Below are 18,873 nucleotides of genomic sequence, written 5' to 3'. Positions count from 1 at the left end.
ACTTTATTCATAAAATATCTTCAATCACATTCCAAACCATTTCAATAACAACATTACAAGGGTACAATCCAGGTTAAACTTTTACAAAATGTATCACCAGGTGCATCAGTACAAACAATATTACAATCATTTACAGCCTTTCATTTTGAGCTGTACAGCCCGAGGGGATTGAAACAGTTCCCAGTCCCTCGGTGCGCTGTGGTAGAAAGGTCTTAGACAGCGACCCTTCCCCATTGCGCCTTTGCGGCAGCTGCTCCAAGATTTAGTGCATCCCACAACACGTAGTCCTGGACTTTGGATTGTGCCAGTCCGCAACAATCGGTCGGGGACAACTCTTTGTGCTGGAAGACCAACAAGTTTCGGGCAGACCAAAGCGCCTCTTTCACCGAGTTGATGATCCTCCAGCTGCAGTTGATGTTTGTCTCGGTGTGTGTCCCTGGGAACAGCCCGTAGAGCACAGAGTCCTGTGTCACAGAACTGCTCGGGATGAACCTCAACAGCAACACTGCATCTCTCTCCAGACTTTCTTTGCAAAGGCACAATCCACAAGGAGGTGAACAACGGTCTCTTCCCCACCACAGCCACCTCGAGGGCAACGTGCAGAGGGGGTGAGACTCCTGACGTGTAGGAAGGATCTGACGGGGAGGGCCTTTCTCACCACCAGCCAAGCTACGTCTTGGTGCTTGTTGGAAAGTTCTGGCGATGAGGCATTCTGCCAAATGACTTTGACAGTCTGCTCGGGGAACCATCCCACAGGGTCCACCCTCTCCTTTTCCCTCAGGGCCTCTAGGACGTTACGTGCTGACCACTGCCTGATGGACTTGTGGTCAAAGGTGTTTTTCTGCATAAATTTTTCCACCAGGGACAGGTGGTACGGCACGGTCCAACTACTTGGAGCGTTCCGCGGCAGCGTGGCCAGACCCATCCTTCGCAACACCGGGGACAGGTAGAACCTCAGCACGTAGTGACACTTGGTGTTTGCGTACTGAGGGTCTACGCACCGCTTGATGCAGCCACACACAAAGGTGGCCATCAGTATGAGGGCGATGTTGGGCACGTTTTTTCCCCCTTTATCTAGAGGCTTGTACATCGCGTCCCTGCAGACACGATCCATTTTCGACCTCCAGATAAAGCGGAAGATGGCTCGAGTGATCGCCATCGCGCAGGAGTGTGGAATGGGCCAGACCTGCGCCACGTACAGCAACAGCGAGAGTACCTCACACCTGATGACCAGGTTCTTACCCGCAATGGAGAGGGAGCGTCGCTCCCACATGCCCAGTTTCCTTTTCACCATAGCCACTCGCTCCTTCCAGTTTCTAACGCATGCCCCGGTCCCTCCGAACCATATCCCCAGCACCTTCAGGCCGTCAGCCCTGACAGTGAAGGGGACAAAGGATCGGTCAGCCCAGTTCCCAAAGAACATGGCCTCGCTCTTCCCACGATTTACCTTGGCTCCCGAGGCCAGTTCGAACTGGTCGCAGACGTGCATCAGTCTGCGCACCGACAGCGGATCCGAGCAGAAAACGGCGACGTCGTCCATGTACAGGGAGGCTTTTACCTGAGTGCCTCCACTGCCTGGGATCGTCACTCCTCTTATGCCCGGATCCTTCCTGATGGACTCGGCAAAGGGTTCTATGCAGCACACGAAAAGGACAGGGGAGAGAAGACAGCCCTGCCTGACTCCAGATTTAATCGGAAAGCTATCTGTTTCCCACCCATTGATTGAGACTGCGCTACTGATGTTAGTGTAGAGCAGTTGGATCCAATTTCGAATTCCCTCCCCAAAGCCCATTTTGGAGAGCACATCCCCCATGTAGGTGTGCGATATTCTGTCAAAGGCCTTCTCCTGATCCAAGCTGATGAGGCAGGTATCCACACCCCTGTCCTGTACATAGGCAATCGTATCCCTGAGCAGCGCCAGGCTGTCAGAGATCTTCCTGCCTGGCACAGAGCAGGTCTGGTCAGGGTGAATCACCAATTCCAGAGCGGATTTGACCCGGTTGGCGATGACCTTGGACAGAATCTTATAGTCCACATTCAACAGTGAAATGGGTCGCCAATTTCTAATTTCCTCCCTTTCCCCCTTGTGCTTGTAGATGAGGGTGATGATGCCTTTCCTCATGGATTCTGACATGCTGCCGGCCAGGAGCATACTCTCGTACACTTCTAGCAGGTCTGGGCCGATCAAGTCCCACAGAGCCGAATACAACTCCGCCGGCAGGCCGTCGCTTCCGGGGGTTTTACTCTTCTCGAAGGACTCGAGGGCCTTAGTCAGTTCGTCAGGAGTTAGCGGTTTGTCTAGGCTCTCCCGCGTACTGTGGTCTAAGACCTCCGTGATAGAGGACAGGAAGGACTGGGAGGCCGTGCTGTCCGTGGGCTTCACGTCATACAGTCCGGCATCAAAGGATTTGCTGATCCTCAGAATGTCAGACCGTGATGACTTTACTGAGCCGTCTTCTTCCTTCAGGCTGCTGATCACAGAGCGCTCTCTGTGTACCTTTTGGAAGAAGAAACGTGAGCACGTCTCATCCTGCTCCACGGAGCGGACTCTGGAACGGAAGATGATCTTGGAGGCCTCCGAGGCAAAGTGCGAGGCTTGCTGGCCCTTCACCTCTTGGAGCTCCTCCTTGACATCCACCCCCATCGACCGCAGCCGGAGCAGATTCTGCATCTTTTCCTGGAGTCGGGACATTTCCCTCTGTTCCTTTCTAGCTTTCTGGGTGCCTTTGCGGATGAAAAACCTCTTGATGCTTCCCTTGATCACTTCCCACCAGTGTGTCAGGGACTCAAAGAGGGGTTTCACAGTTCTCCAACCTTTGTAATCCCTCTTGAGCTCCTCAATGTTCTCTGGGGTCAGCAGTTGCACATTTAGCTTCCATGCCCCCCTGCCCACCCTCAGGTCTTCCTCCAAGTGGCAGTCCGCCAGTAGGAGGCAGTGGTCAGAGAAGAACACCGGCTTGACCTCGGTGGATCTGACTGTGAATGCACGGGACACAAACAGGAAGTCTATCCTGGAACGAATGGACCCGTCTGGCCGCGACCAGGTGTATCTACGCTGCGCTCCGTCTGCAGGGTTGCTGAAGACGTCGTGCAGCTTGGCATCCTTAACTGTTTCCATCAGGGATCTGGACGTAGCGTCCAATCTGCTTCCGGCCCTGCCGGATCGTCCAGCCGCATCGATGATGCAGTTGAAGTCCCCGCCCAGAATGACCGGCCTGGAGGTCGCCAGCAGCAGTGGGAGCTGCTGAAAAACCTCCAGCCGCTCAGCCCCTTGTGCCGGGCCATACACGTTAATTAACCGGAGTGGAGCGTTCTTGTACATTACGTCGGCTACCAGGAGTCGCCCGCCCACCACCTCCTTGACCTCGGAGACGGTGAAGTTGCCTCCCCGCAGCAGAATACCCAGGCCGGAGGAACGAGAGTCGTTTCCGCCCGACCAGATCGATGGCCCGTGGGACCACCATCGTGACCATTGCCTGTAGGAGCTGAGGTGCGGTATCGCACACTCCTGCAGAAACAACAGGTCAGCTTTGACCTTGGCTAGGTAGTCCAAGGTCGCAACACATCGCGTAGCAGATTTAATGCTACGCACATTTATGGATACAATCTTTAAACCCATTTTAAAGCATTTATTCTCCTACCAAACCCACTGTCTCTGAGAGTCCCAGACCTTTAGTCTGCTCCTTCATACCCGTAGTGAGCTCAAATTCCTTCACTTTGGATGGGCTGAGGTAGATCTCCTTGGCCGTGTTCTGCTCCAGTGGCATCTGGAGGTTCACGTAGAGAGCGGGTTTTGAGATGACCTTTGCTGGAGAAGCTTCTCCAAAACTCACCCCCTCTGGGGTGTTGCTGTTCCCGGCTTCCTGGAGCTGGGGTGCGATGATGATTGCCTCACTGCTCCCAGATTCCAGGGGCTGTGGTGCACTGGCCTCCTCAGGTTGCAGGCAAAGTTGGGGTGTGCTGGTCTCCTTGTTGTCTCCAATTTTCTGGAGCTCGGGTGTTTCGTCCTCCAACGCCCTGGAGCTTTGCCGCCTCTTCTGTCGGTGCCGCTCTGGCACTTCATCATCCGAAGAGCTGCTGCCCTTGTCATCCGTGTCGGATGGGAGACGCCTCTTGCCGCTTCTCTGGGAAACGCCTTTGCTTCTTCTTCGCTCCCTCTTACTTTTCTTGTTCTTCACCGTCCGCCACTCCCCCTGCTGCTTTTCCACTGCTGCCTCCTCCTCCACTGATTCGCTGTCCTGAGGACTGGGAGGTTCAGGGGGTAGTGCTGTTGGTTGGCTCTCTGTTGCCTCAATCTCTTTCTCCACCTTGTCTCTCTCTGTGTCCTCCTTTGTTCCATTGAGCTCCCTGGGGGCCTTGGTGGTTGGAGTGACACGGAACATTTCTTCTGCTTCCCCCTGGTCGGCTTTGGCTGCCTGTGCGTAAGTACGGCAGCGTTTGGGGCAGGTCCTGTAGAGGTGACTTGCCTCGCCACACAGGTTGCAGCACTTGGCCTGTTTGCAGTCTTTTGTCTGGTGCCCTTCCTGTTTGCAGATCTTGCAGAGGGAGGCGCTGCACTTGGCCGCCACATGACCAGCCTTGCCACATGAGCGACAATGCTTGGGTTGCCCAGCGTAGACCAGGTAGCCCCGGTTTCCCCCGATAGCGAAAATGGAGGGAGGGTGGAAAATGGCTCCCTTACCATCGGTCTTTAGCGTGACCTTAAACAGGCGTTTGCCTGTCCAGATCCCCAAGTCGTCTCGAATCTCGGTGCCGCTCCCCACCTTATCGAAGTACCTGGTGAGGAAGGTGACCACATCGGCGACAGGGACGAAGGGGTTGTACACATGCACCATCACCTCACGTTCCCGTTGCAACGGCAGAGAAAAGTGCGGCTCCGCCGTCAGGATCTTCATCTCCGGCAGGTCTCTCTTCTCCTCGAACACCCTCAGGAGCCGGACGCAGTCTGCCACCCGCTTGAACGTGACGTCAAAATAACCGCCTTTGCGGGAGTCGTGCAGGGTGAAGATCTCCGTAGCTTGGAAGCCGCACGCCTTCAACAGGATCCTCCTGGTGAAGAAGCCCCGATCCATAGGTGATCCTCCTTCGCTGTGGTTCACCGTGACTCGGACGGTGATAGGTAGCCCACGGTATGGATTTGGATTGCGATTGGTTATCGCCCTTCCATCCCGACCTTGCCTTGGCAGGACCATGGTGTCGCCCCTGCAACACTTGATGTTAGCCAAAAGGCCGAGAAGCGATGAGAAAGAAAGAAAGTTGTGTTTTGAAAGATGTGCATGTTGAAAAGTAAAGAAAGCAGATGTTTGTAAGAAAACTATTTTTAGCATTGAAAATCCCCTGGAAAGGGGTGGTGCACCATTCCCAGAGATACTTCAATACCGGGTCGATGCGTGGAGTGGACGGAGTAAGCCCCTATTCCATCTCCCTGCTCCAAAAATCAATTTAATATATGGTCCCCAGATAAGGGACGTATCAGATATTAAACTGATAAGAACAGATTTTTTTTTTTTTGTAAAAATATACTTTATTCATAAATTATCTTCAATCACATTCAAAACCATTTCAAACACAACATTACAAGGGTACAATCCAGGTTAAACTTTTACAAAATGTATCACCAGCTGCATCAGTACAAACAATATTACAATCATTTACAGCCTTTCATTTTGATCTGTACAGCCCGAGGGGCTCTAAACAGTTCCCAGTCTCTCGGTGCGCTGTGGTAGAAAGGTCTTAGACAGCGACCCTTCCCCATTGCGCCTTTGCGGCAGCTGCCCCAAGCTTTAGTGCGTCCCTCAGCACGTAGTCCTGGACTTTGGATTGTGCCAGTCCGCAACAATCGGTCGGGGACAACTCTTTGTGCTGGAAGACCAACAAGTTTCGGGCAGACCAAAGCGCCTCTTTCACCGAGTTGATGATCCTCCAGCTGCAGTCGATGTTTGTCTCGGTGTGTGTCCCTGGGAACAGCCCGTAGAGCACAGAGTCCTGTGTCACTGAACTGCTAGGGATGAACCTCGACAGCAACCACTGCATCTCTCTCCAGACTTTCTTTGCAAAGGCACAATCCACAAGGAGGTGGACAACGGTCTCTTCCCCACCACAGCCACCTCGAGGGCAACGTGCAGAGGGGGTGAGCTTCCTGGCGTGTAGGAAGGATCTGACGGGGAGGGCCTTTCTCACCACCAGCCAAGCTACGTCTTGGTGCTTGTTGGAAAGTTCTGGCGATGAGGCATTCTGCCAAATGACTTTGACAGTCTGCTCGGGGAACCATCCCACAGGGTCCACCCTCTCCTTTTCCCTCAGGGCCTCTAGGACGTTACGTGCTGACCACTGCCTGATGGACTTGTGGTCAAAGGTGTTTTTCTGCATAAATTTTTCCACCAGGGACAGGTGGTACGGCACGGTCCAACTACTTGGAGCGTTCCGCGGCAGCGTGGCCAGACCCATCCTTCGCAACACCGGGGACAGGTAGAACCTCAGCACGTAGTGACACTTGGTGTTTGCGTACTGAGGGTCTACGCACCGCTTGATGCAGCCACACACAAAGGTGGCCATCAGTATGAGGGCGATGTTGGGCACGTTTTTTCCCCCTTTATCTAGAGGCTTGTACATCGCGTCCCTGCAGACACGATCCATTTTCGACCTCCAGATAAAGCGGAAGATGGCTCGAGTGATCGCCGTCGCGCAGGAGTGTGGAATGGGCCAGACCTGCGCCACGTACAGCAACAGCGAGAGTACCTCACACCTGATGACCAGGTTCTTACCCGCAATGGAGAGGGAGCGTCGCTCCCACATGCCCAGTTTCCTTTTCACCATAGCCACTCGCTCCTTCCAGTTTCTAACGCATGCCCCGGTCCCTCCGAACCATATCCCCAGCACCTTCAGGCCGTCAGCCCTGACAGTGAAGGGGACAAAGGATCGGTCAGCCCAGTTCCCAAAGAACATGGCCTCGCTCTTCCCACGATTTACCTTGGCTCCCGAGGCCAGTTCGAACTGGTCGCAGACGTGCATCAGTCTGCGCACCGACAGCGGATCCGAGCAGAAGACGGCGACGTCGTCCATGTACAGGGAGGCTTTTACCTGAGTGCCTCCACTGCCTGGGATCGTCACTCCTCTTATGCCCGGATCCTTCCTGATGGACTCGGCAAAGGGTTCTATGCAGCACACGAAAAGGACAGGGGAGAGAGGACAGCCCTGCCTGACTCCAGATTTAATCGGAAAGCTATCTGTTTCCCACCCATTGATTGAGACTGCGCTACTGATGCTAGTGTAGAGCAGTTGGATCCAATTTCGAATTCCCTCCCCAAAGCCCATTTTGGAGAGCACATCCCCCATGTAGGTGTGCGATATTCTGTCAAAGGCCTTCTCCTGATCCAAGCTGATGAGGCAGGTATCCACACCCCTGTCCTGTACATAGGCAATCGTATCCCTGAGCAGTGCCAGGCTGTCAGAGATCTTCCTGCCTGGCACAGATCAGGTCTGGTCAGGGTGAATCACCAATTCCAGAGCGGATTTGACCCGGTTGGCGATGACCTTGGACAGAATCTTATAGTCCACATTCAACAGTGAAATGGGTCGCCAATTTCTAATTTCCTCCCTTTCCCCCTTGTGCTTGTAGATGAGGGTGATGATGCCTTTCCTCATGGATTCTGACATGCTGCCGGCCAGGAGCATACTCTCGTACACTTCTAGCAGGTCTGGGCCGATCAAGTCCCACAGAGCCGAATACAACTCCGCCGGCAGGCCGTCGCTTCCGGGGGTTTTACTCTTCTCGAAGGACTCGAGGGCCTTAGTCAGTTCGTCAGGAGTTAGCGGTTTGTCTAGGCTCTCCCGCGTACTGTGGTCTAAGACCTCCGTGATAGAGGACAGGAAGGACTGGGAGGCCGTGCTGTCCGTGGGCTTCACGTCATACAGTCCGGCATAAAAGGATTTGCTGATCCTCAGAATGTCGGACCGTGATGACTTTACTGAGCCGTCTTCTTCCTTCAGGCTGCTGATCACAGAGCGCTCTCTGTGTACCTTTTGGAAGAAGAAACGTGAGCACGTCTCATCCTGCTCCACGGAGCGGACTCTGGAACGGAAGATGATCTTGGAGGCCTCCGAGGCAAAGTGCGAGGCTTGCTGGCCCTTCACCTCTTGGAGCTCCTCCTTGACATCCACCCCCATCGACTGCAGCCGGAGCAGATTCTGCATCTTTTCCTGGAGTCGGGACATTTCCCTCTGTTCCTTTCTAGCTTTCTGGGTTCCTCTGCGGATGAAAAACCTCTTGATGCTTCCCTTGATCACTTCCCACCAGTGTGTCAGGGACTCAAAGAGGGATTTCACGGTTCTCCAACCTTTGTAATCCCTCTTGAGCTCCTCAATGTTCTCTGGGGTCAGCAGTTGCACATTTAGCTTCCATGCCCCCCTGCCCACCCTCAGGTCTTCCTCCAAGTGGCAGTCCGCCAGTAGGAGGCAGTGGTCAGAGAAGAACACCGGCTTGACCTCGGTGGATCTGACTGTGAATGCACGGGACACAAACAGGAAGTCTATCCTGGAACGAATGGACCCGTCTGGCCGCGACCAGGTGTATCTACGCTGCGCTCCGTCTGCAGGGTTGCTGAAGACGTCGTGCAGCTTGGCATCCTTAACTGTTTCCATCAGGGATCTGGACGTAGCGTCCAATCTGCTTCCGGCCCTGCCGGATCGTCCAGCCGCATCGATGATGCAGTTGAAGTCCCCGCCCAGAATGACCGGCCTGGAGGTCGCCAGCAGCAGTGGGAGCTGCTGAAAAACCTCCAGCCGCTCAGCCCCTTGTGCCGGGCCGTACACGTTAATTAACCTGAGTGGAGCGTTCTTGTACATTACGTCTGCTACCAGGAGTCGCCCGCCCACCACCTCCTTGACCTCGGAGACGGTGATGTTGCCTCCCCGCAGCAGAATACCCAGGCCGGAGGAACGAGAGTCGTTTCCGCCCGACCAGATCGATGGCCCGTGGGACCACCATCGTGACCATTGCCTGTAGGAGCTGAGGTGCGGTATCGCACACTCCTGCAGAAACAACAGGTCAGCTTTGACCTTGGCTAGGTAGTCCAAGGTCGCAACACATCGCGTAGTAGATTTAATGCTACGCACATTTATGGATACAATCTTTAAACCCATTTTAAAGCATTTATTCTCCTACCAAACCCACTGTCTCTGAGAGTCCCAGACCTTTAGTCTGCTCCTTCATACCCGTAGTGAGCTCAAATTCCTTCACTTTGGATGGGCTGAGGTAGATCTCCTTGGCCGTGTTCTGCTCCAGTGGCATCTGGAGGTTCACGTAGAGAGCGGGTTTTGAGATGACCTTTGCTGGAGAAGCTTCTCCAAAACTCACCCCCTCTGGGGGGTTGCTGTTCCCGGCTTCCTGGAGCTGGGGTGCGATGATTGACTCACTGCTCCCAGATTCCAGGGGCTGTGGTGCACTGGCCTCCTCAGGTTGCAGGCAAAGTTGGGGTGCGCTGGGCTCCTTGTTGTCTCCAATTTTCTGGAGCTAGGGTGTCTCGTCCTCCAACGCCCTGGAGCTTTGCCGCCTCTTCTGTCGGTGCCGCTCTGGCACTTCCTCATCCGAAGAGCTGCTGCCCTTGTCGTCCGTGTCGGATGGGAGACGCCTCTTGCCGCTTCTCTGGGAAACGCCTTTGCTTCTTCTTCGCTCCCTCTTACTTTTCTTGTTCTTCACCGTCCGCCACTCCCCCTGCTGCTTTTCCACTGCTGCCTCCTCCTCCATTGATTCGCTGTCCTGAGGACTGGAAGGTTCAGGGGGTAGTGCTGTTGATTGGCTCTCTGTTGCCTCAATCTCTTTCTCCACCTTGTCTCTCTCTGTGTCCTCCTTTGTCCCGTTGAGCTCCCTGGGGGCCTTGGTGGTTGGAGTGACACGGAACATTTCTTCTGCTTCCCCCTGGTCGGCTTTGGCTGCCTGTGCGTAAGTACGGCAGCGTTTGGGGCAGGTCCTGTAGAGGTGACTTGCCTCGCCACACAGGTTGCAGCACTTGGCCTGTTTGCAGTCTTTTGTCTGGTGCCCTTCCTGTTTGCAGATCTTGCAGAGGGAGGCGCTGCAGTTGGCCGCCACATGACCAGCCTTGCCGCATGAGCGACAATGCTTGGGTTGCCCAGCGTAGACCAGGTAGCCACGGTTTCCCCCGATAGCGAAACTGGAAGGAGGGTGGAAAATGGCTCCCTTACCATCGGTCTTTAGCGTGACCTTAAACAGGCGTTTGCCTGTCCAGATCCCCAAGTCGTCTCGAATCTCAGTGCCGCTCCCCACCTTATCGAAGTACCTGGTGAGGAAGGTGACCACGTCGGCGACAGGGACGAAGGGGTTGTACACATGCACCATCACCTCACGTTCCCGTTGCAACGGCAGAGAAAAGTGCGGCTCCGCCGTCAGGATCTTCATCTCCGGCAGGTCTCTCTTCTCCTCGAACACCCTCAGGAGCCGGACGCAGTCTGCCACTCGCTTGAACGTCACGTCAAAATAACCACCTTTGCGGGAGTCGTGCAGGGTGAAGATCTCCGTAGCTTGGAAGCCGCACGCTTTAAACAGGATCCTCCTGGTGAAGAAGCCCCGATCCATAGGTGATCCTCCTTCGTCGCTGTGGTTCACCGTGACTCGGACGGTGATAGGTAATCCACGGTATGGATTCCGATTGCGATTGGTTATCGCCCTTCCATCCCGACCTTGCCTTGGCAGGACCATGGTGTCGCCCCTGCAACACTACACTTGATGTTAGCCAAAAGGCCGAGAAGCGATGAGAAAGAAAGAAAGTTGTGTTTTGAAAGATGTGCATGTTGAAAAGTAAAGAAAGCAGATGTTTGTAAGAAAACTATTTTTAGCATTGAAAATCCCCTGGAAAGGGGTGGTGCACCATTCCCAGAGATACTGCAATACCAGGTCGATGCGTGGAGTGGACGGAGCAAGCCCCTATTCCATCTCCCTGCTCCAAAAATCAATTTAATATATGGTCCCCAGATAAGGGACGTATCAGATATTAAACTGATAAGAACAGATTTTTTTTTTTTTATTGTAAAAATATACTTTATTCATAAAAATCTTCAATCACATTCCAAACCATTTCAAAAACAACATTACAAGGGTACAATCCAGGTTAAACTTTTACAAAATGTATCACCAGGTGCATCAGTACAAACAATATTACAATCATTTACAGCCTTTCATTTTGATCTGTACAGCCCGAGGGGCTCTAAACAGTTCCCAGTCTCTCGGTGCGCTGTGGTAGAAAGGTCTTAGACAGCGACCCTTCCCCATTGCGCCTTTGCGGCAGCTGCCCCAAGCTTTAGTGCGTCCCTCAGCACGTAGTCCTGGACTTTGGATTGTGCCAGTCCGCAACAATCGGTCGGGGACAACTCTTTGTGCTGGAAGACCAACAAGTTTCGGGCAGACCAAAGCGCCTCTTTCACCGAGTTGATGATCCTCCAGCTGCAGTCGATGTTTGTCTCGGTGTGTGTCCCTGGGAACAGCCCGTAGAGCACAGAGTCCTGTGTCACAGAACTGCTCGGGATGAACCTCGACAGCAACCACTGCATCTCTCTCCAGACTTTCTTTGCAAAGGCACAATCCACAAGGAGGTGAACAACGGTCTCTTCCCCACCACAGCCACCTCGAGGGCATCGTGCAGAGGGGGTGAGACTCCTGGCGTGTAGGAAGGATCTGACGGGGAGGGCCTTTCTCACCACCAGCCAAGCTACGTCTTGGTGCTTGTTGGAAAGTTCTGGCGATGAGGCATTCTGCCAAATGACTTTGACAGTCTGCTCGGGGAACCATCCCACAGGGTCCACCCTCTCCTTTTCCCTCAGGGCCTCTAGGACGTTACGTGCTGACCACTGCCTGATGGACTTGTGGTCAAAGGTGTTTTTCTGCATAAATTTTTCCACCAGGGACAGGTGGTACGGCACGGTCCAACTACTTGGAGCGTTCCGCGGCAGCGTGGCCAGACCCATCCTTCGCAACACCGGGGACAGGTAGAACCTCAGCACGTAGTGACACTTGGTGTTTGCGTACTGAGGGTCTACGCACCGCTTGATGCAGCCACACACAAAGGTGGCCATCAGTATGAGGGCGATGTTGGGCACGTTTTTTCCCCCTTTGTCTAGAGGCTTGTACATCGCGTCCCTGCAGACACGATCCATTTTCGACCTCCAGATAAAGCGGAAGATGGCTCGAGTGATCGCCATCGCGCAGGAGTGTGGAATGGGCCAGACCTGCGCCACGTACAGCAACAGCGAGAGTACCTCACACCTGATGACCAGGTTCTTACCCGCAATGGAGAGGGAGCGTCGCTCCCACATGCCCAGTTTCCTTTTCACCATAGCCACTCGCTCCTTCCAGTTTCTAACGCATGCCCCGGTCCCTCCGAACCATATCCCCAGCACCTTCAGGCCGTCAGCCCTGACAGTGAAGGGGACAAAGGATCGGTCAGCCCAGTTCCCAAAGAACATGGCCTCGCTCTTCCCACGATTTACCTTGGCTCCCGAGGCCAGTTCGAACTGGTCGCAGACGTGCATCAGTCTGCGCACCGACAGCGGATCCGAGCAGAAGACGGCGACGTCGTCCATGTACAGGGAGGCTTTTACCTGAGTGCCTCCACTGCCTGGGATCGTCACTCCTCTTATGCCCGGATCCTTCCTGATGGACTCGGCAAAGGGTTCTATGCAGCACACGAAAAGGACAGGCGAGAGAGGACAGCCCTGCCTGACTCCAGATTTAATCGGAAAGCTATCTGTTTCCCACCCATTGATTGAGACTGCGCTACTGATGTTAGTGTAGAGCAGTTGGATCCAATTTCGAATTCCCTCCCCAAAGCCCATTTTGGAGAGCACATCCCCCATGTAGGTGTGCGATATTCTGTCAAAGGCCTTCTCCTGATCCAAGCTGATGAGGCAGGTATCCACACCCCTGTCCTGTACATAGGCAATCGTATCCCTGAGCAGCGCCAGGCTGTCAGAGATCTTCCTGCCTGGCACAGAGCAGGTCTGGTCAGGGTGAATCACCAATTCCAGAGCGGATTTGACCCGGTTGGCGATGACCTTGGACAGAATCTTATAGTCCACATTCAACAGTGAAATGGGTCGCCAATTTCTAATTTCCTCCCTTTCCCCCTTGTGCTTGTAGATGAGGGTGATGATGCCTTTCCTCATGGATTCTGACATGCTGCCGGCCAGGAGCATACTCTCGTACACTTCTAGCAGGTCTGGGCCGATCAAGTCCCACAGAGCCGAATACAACTCCGCCGGCAGGCCGTCGCTTCCGGGGGTTTTACTCTTCTCGAAGGACTCGAGGGCCTTAGTCAGTTCGTCAGGAGTTAGCGGTTTGTCTAGGCTCTCCCGCGTACTGTGGTCTAAGACCTCCGTGATAGAGGACAGGAAGGACTGGGAGGCCGTGCTGTCCGTGGGCTTCACGTCATACAGACCGGCATAAAAGGATTTGCTGATCCTCAGAATGTCGGACCGTGATGACTTTACTGAGCCGTCTTCTTCCTTCAGGCTGCTGATCACAGAGCGCTCTCTGTGTACCTTTTGGAAGAAGAAACGTGAGCACGTCTCATCCTGCTCCACGGAGCGGACTCTGGAACGGAAGATGATCTTGGAGGCCTCCGAGGCAAAGTGCGAGGCTTGCTGGCCCTTCACCTCTTGGAGCTCCTCCTTGACATCCACCCCCATCGACTGCAGCCGGAGCAGATTCTGCATCTTTTCCTGGAGTCGGGACATTTCCCTCTGTTCCTTTCTAGCTTTCTGGGTGCCTTTGCGGATGAAAAACCTCTTGATGCTTCCCTTGATCACTTCCCACCAGTGTGTCAGGGACTCAAAGAGGGGTTTCACGGTTCTCCAACCTTTGTAATCCCTCTTGAGCTCCTCAATGTTCTCTGGGGTCAGCAGTTGCACATTTAGCTTCCATGCCCCCCTGCCCACCCTCAGGTCTTCCTCCAAGTGGCAGTCCGCCAGTAGGAGGCAGTGGTCAGAGAAGAACACCGGCTTGACCTCGGTGGATCTGACTGTGAATGCACGGGACACAAACAGGAAGTCTATCCTGGAACGAATGGACCCGTCTGGCCGCGACCAGGTGTATCTACGCTGCGCTCCGTCTGCAGGGTTGCTGAAGACGTCGTGCAGCTTGGCATCCTTAACTGTTTCCATCAGGGATCTGGACGTAGCGTCCAATCTGCTTCCGGCCCTGCCGGATCGTCCAGCCGCATCGATGATGCAGTTGAAGTCCCCGCCCAGAATGACCGGCCTGGAGGTCGCCAGCAGCAGTGGGAGCTGCTGAAAAACCTCCAGCCGCTCAGCCCCTTGTGCCGGGCCGTACACGTTAATTAACCGGAGTGGAGCGTTCTTGTACATTACGTCTGCTACCAGGAGTCGCCCGCCCACCACCTCCTTGACCTCGGAGACGGTGAAGTTGCCTCCCCGCAGCAGAATACCCAGGCCGGAGGAACGAGAGTCGTTTCCGCCCGACCAGATCGATGGCCCGTGGGACCACCATCGTGACCATTGCCTGTAGGAGCTGAGGTGCGGTATCGCACACTCCTGCAGAAACAACAGGTCAGCTTTGACCTTGGCTAGGTAGTCCAAGGTCGCAACACATCGCGTAGTAGATTTAATGCTACGCACATTTATGGATACAATCTTTAAACCCATATTAAAGCATTTATTCTCCTACCAAACCCACTGTCTCTGAGAGTCCCAGACCTTTAGTCTGCTCCTTCATACCCGTAGTGAGCTCAAATTCCTTCACTTTGGATGGGCTGAGGTAGATCTCCTTGGCCGTGTTCTGCTCCGGTGGCATCTGGAGGTTCACGTAGTGAGCAGGTTTTGAGATGACCTTTGCTGGAGAAGCTTCTCCAAAACTCACCCCCTCTGGGGGGTTGCTGTTCCCGGCTTCCTGGAGCTGGGGTGCGATGATTGCCTCACTGCTCCCAGATTCCAGGGGCTGTGGTGCACTGGCCTCCTCAGGTTGCAGGCAAAGTTGGGGTGCGCTGGTCTCCTTGTTGTCTCCAATTTTCTGGAGCTCGGGTGTCTCGTCCTCCAACGCCCTGGAGCTTTGCCGCCTCTTCTGTCGGTGCCGCTCTGGCACTTCCTCATCCGAAGAGCTGCTGCCCTTGTCATCCGTGTCGGATGGGAGACGCCTCTTGCCGCTTCTCTGGGAAACGCCTTTGCTTCTTCTTCGCTCCCTCTTACTTTTCTTGTTCTTCACCGTCCGCCACTCCCCCTGCTGCTTTTCCACTGCTGCCTCCTCCTCCATTGATTCGCTGTCCTGAGGACTGGAAGGTTCAGGGGGTAGTGCTGTTGATTGGCTCTCTGTTGCCTCAATCTCTTTCTCCACCTTGTCTCTCTCTGTGTCCTCCTTTGTCCCGTTGGGCTCCCTGGGGGCCTTGGTGGTTGGAGTGACACGAAACCTTTCTTCTGCTTCCCCCTGGTCGGCTTTGGCTGCCTGTGCGTAAGTACGGCAGCGTTTGGGGCAGGTCCTGTAGAGGTGACTTGCCTCGCCACACAGGTTGCAGCACTTGGCCTGTTTGCAGTCTTTTGTCTGGTGCCCTTCCTGTTTGCAGATCTTGCAGAGGGAGGCGCTGCAGTTGGCCGCCACATGACCAGCCTTGCCGCATGAGCGACAATGCTTGGGTTGCCCAGCGTAGACCAGGTAGCCCCGGTTTCCCCCGATGGCGAAACTGGAGGGAGGGTGGAAAATGGCTCCCTTACCATCGGTCTTTAGCGTGACCTTAAACAGGCGTTTGCCTGTCCAGATCCCCAAGTCGTCTCGAATCTCGGTGCCGCTCCCCACCTTATCGAAGTACCTGGTGAGGAAGGTGACCACGTCGGCGACAGGGACGAAGGGGTTGTACACATGCACCATCACCTCACGTTCCCGTTGCAACGGCAGAGAAAAGTGCGGCTCCGCCGTCAGGATCTTCATCTCCGGCAGGTCTCTCTTCTCCTCGAACACCTTCAGGAGCCGGACGCAGTCTGCCACTCGCTTGAACGTCACGTCGAAATAACCACCTTTGCGGGAGTCGTGCAGGGTGAAGATCTCCGTAGCTTGGAAGCCGCACGCCTTCAACAGGATCCTCCTGGTGAAGAAGCCCCGATCCATAGGTGATCCTCCTTCGTCGCTGTGGTTCACCGTGACTCGGACGGTGATAGGTAACCCACGGTATGGATTTGGATTGCGATTGGTTATCGGCCTTCCATCCCGACCTTGCCTTGGCAGGACCATGGTGTCGCCCCTGCAACACTTGATGTTAGCCAAAAGGCCGAGAAGCGATGAGAAAGAAAGAAAGTTGTGTTTTGAAAGATGTGCATGTTGAAAAGTAAAGAAAGCAGATGTTTGTAAGAAAACTATTTTTAGCATTGAAAATCCCCTGGAAAGGGGTGGTGCACCATTCCCAGAGGTACTGCAATACCGGGTCGATGCGTGGAGTGGACGGAGCAAGCCCCTATTCCATCTCCCTGCTCCAAAAATCAATTTAATATATGGTCCCCAGATAAGGGACGTATCAGATATTAAACTGATAAGAACAGATTTTTTTTTTTTTTTTTGTAAAAATATACTTTATTCATAAAATATCTTCAATCACATTCCAAACCATTTCAAAAACAACATTACAAGGGTACAATCCAGGTTAAACTTTTACAAAATGTATCACCAGGTGCATCAGTACAAACAATATTACAATCATTTACAGCCTTTCATTTTGATCTGTACAGCCCGAGGGGCTCTAAACAGTTCCCAGTCTCTCGGTGCGCTGTGGTAGAAAGGTCATAGACAGCGACCCTTCCCCATTGCGCCTTTGCGGCAGCTGCCCCAAGCTTTAGTGCGTCCCTCAGCACGTAGTCCTGGACTTTGGATTGTGCCAGTCCGCAACAATCGGTCGGGGACAACTCTTTGTGCTGGAAGACCAACAAGTTTCGGGCAGACCAAAGCGCGTCTTTCACCGAGTTGATGATCCTCCAGCTGCAGTCGATGTTTGTCTCGGTGTGTGTCCCTGGGAACAGCCCGTAGAGCACAGAGTCCTGTGTCACAGAACTGCTCGGGATGAACCTCGACAGCAACCACTGCATCCCTCTCCAGACTTTCTTTGCAAAGGCACAATCCACAAGGAGGTGAACAACGGTCTCTTCCCCACCACAGCCACCTCGAGGGCAACGTGCAGAGGGGGTGAGACTCCTGGCGTGTAGGAAGGATCTGACGGGGAGGGCCTTTCTCACCACCAGCCAAGCTACGTCTTGGTGCTTGTTGGAAAGTTCTGGCGATGAGGCATTCTGCCAAATGACTTTGACAGTCTGCTCGGGGAACCATCCCACAGGGTCCACCCTCTCCTTTTCCCTCAGGGCCTCTAGGACGTTACGTGCTGACCACTGCCTGATGGACTTGTGGTCAAAGGTGTTTTTCTGCATAAATTTTTCCACCAGGGTCAGGTGGTACGGCACGGTCCAACTACTTGGAGCGTTCCGCGGCAGCGTGGCCAGACCCATCCTTCGCAACACCGGGGACAGGTAGAACCTCAGCACGTAGTGACACTTGGTGTTTGCGTACTGAGGGTCTACGCACCGCTTGACGCAGCCACACACAAAGGTGGCCATCAGTATGAGGGCGATGTTGGGCACGTTTTTTCCCCCTTTATCTAGAGGCTTGTACATCGCGTCCCTGCAGACACGATCCATTTTCGACCTCCAGATAAAGCGGAAGATGGCTCGAGTGATCGCCATCGCGCAGGAGTGTGGAATGGGCCAGACCTGCGCCACGTACAGCAACAGCGAGAGTACCTCACACCTGATGACCAGGTTCTTACCCGCAATGGAGAGGGAGCGTCGCTCCCACATGCCCAGTTTCCTTTTCACCATAGCCACTCGCTCCTTCCAGTTTCTAACGCATGCCCCGGTCCCTCCGAACCATATCCCCAGCACCTTCAGGCCGTCAGCCCTGACAGTGAAGGGGACAAATGATCGGTCAGCCCAGTTCCCAAAGAACATGGCCTCGCTCTTCCCACGATTTACCTTGGCTCCCGAGGCCAGTTCGAACTGGTCGCAGACGTGCATCAGTCTGCGCACCGACAGCGGATCCGAGCAGAAAACGGCGACGTCGTCCATGTACAGGGAGGCTTTTACCTGAGTGCCTCCACTGCCTGGGATCGTCACTCCTCTTATGCCCGGATCCTTCCTGATGGACTCGGCAAAGGGTTCTATGCAGCACACGAAAAGGACAGGCGAGAGAGGACAGCCCTGCCTGACTCCAGATTTCATCGGAAAGCTATCTGTTTCCCACCCATTGATTGAGACTGCGCTACTGATGTTAGTGTAGAGCAGTTGGATCCAATTTCGAATTCCCTCCCCAAAGCCCATTTTGGAGAGCACATCCCCCATGTAGGTGTGCGATATTCTGTCAAAGGCCTTCTCCTGATCCAAGCTGATGAGGCAGGTATCCACACCCCTGTCCTGTACATAGGCAATCGTATCCCTGAGCAGCGCCAGGCTGTCAGAGATCTTCCTGCCTGGCACAGAGCAGGTCTGGTCAGGGTGAATCACCAATTCCAGAGCGGATATGACCCGGTTGGCGATGACCTTGGACAGAATCTTATAGTCCACATTCAACAGTGAAATGGGTCGCCAATTTCTAATTTCCTCCCTTTCCCCCTTGTGCTTGTAGATGAGGGTGATGATGCCTTTCCTCATGGATTCTGACATGCTGCCGGCCAGGAGCATACTCTCGTACACTTCTAGCAGGTCCGGGCCGATCAAGTCCCACAGAGCCGAATACAACTCCGCCGGCAGTCCGTCGCTTCCGGGAGTTTTACTCTTCTCGAAGGACTCGAGGGCCTTAGTCAGTTCGTCAGGAGTTAGCGGTTT

General features: G+C 54.1%; 3 pseudogenes; all 3 read right to left on the bottom strand.

Annotated features, from left to right (window-relative positions):
* Positions 1 to 5,345: 5,345 nt before the first annotated feature.
* Positions 5,346 to 5,521, bottom strand: LOC144669857 (U2 spliceosomal RNA; annotated as a pseudogene).
* Positions 5,522 to 10,872: 5,351 nt separating this feature from the next.
* Positions 10,873 to 11,051, bottom strand: LOC144669771 (U2 spliceosomal RNA; annotated as a pseudogene).
* A 5,345-nt stretch (positions 11,052 to 16,396) lies between these two features.
* On the bottom strand, positions 16,397 to 16,576 carry LOC144669661 (U2 spliceosomal RNA; annotated as a pseudogene).
* Between the last annotated feature and the right edge of the window lie 2,297 nt (positions 16,577 to 18,873).

The sequence above is a fragment of the Cetorhinus maximus genome, chromosome 29 (assembly GCF_964194155.1).
Source record: "Cetorhinus maximus chromosome 29, sCetMax3.hap1.1, whole genome shotgun sequence".
NCBI classification, from domain to species: domain Eukaryota; kingdom Metazoa; phylum Chordata; class Chondrichthyes; order Lamniformes; family Cetorhinidae; genus Cetorhinus; species Cetorhinus maximus.
Note: the sequence above shows the minus strand (reverse complement) of the source record. Positions and strands in the feature narration are given on the sequence as shown.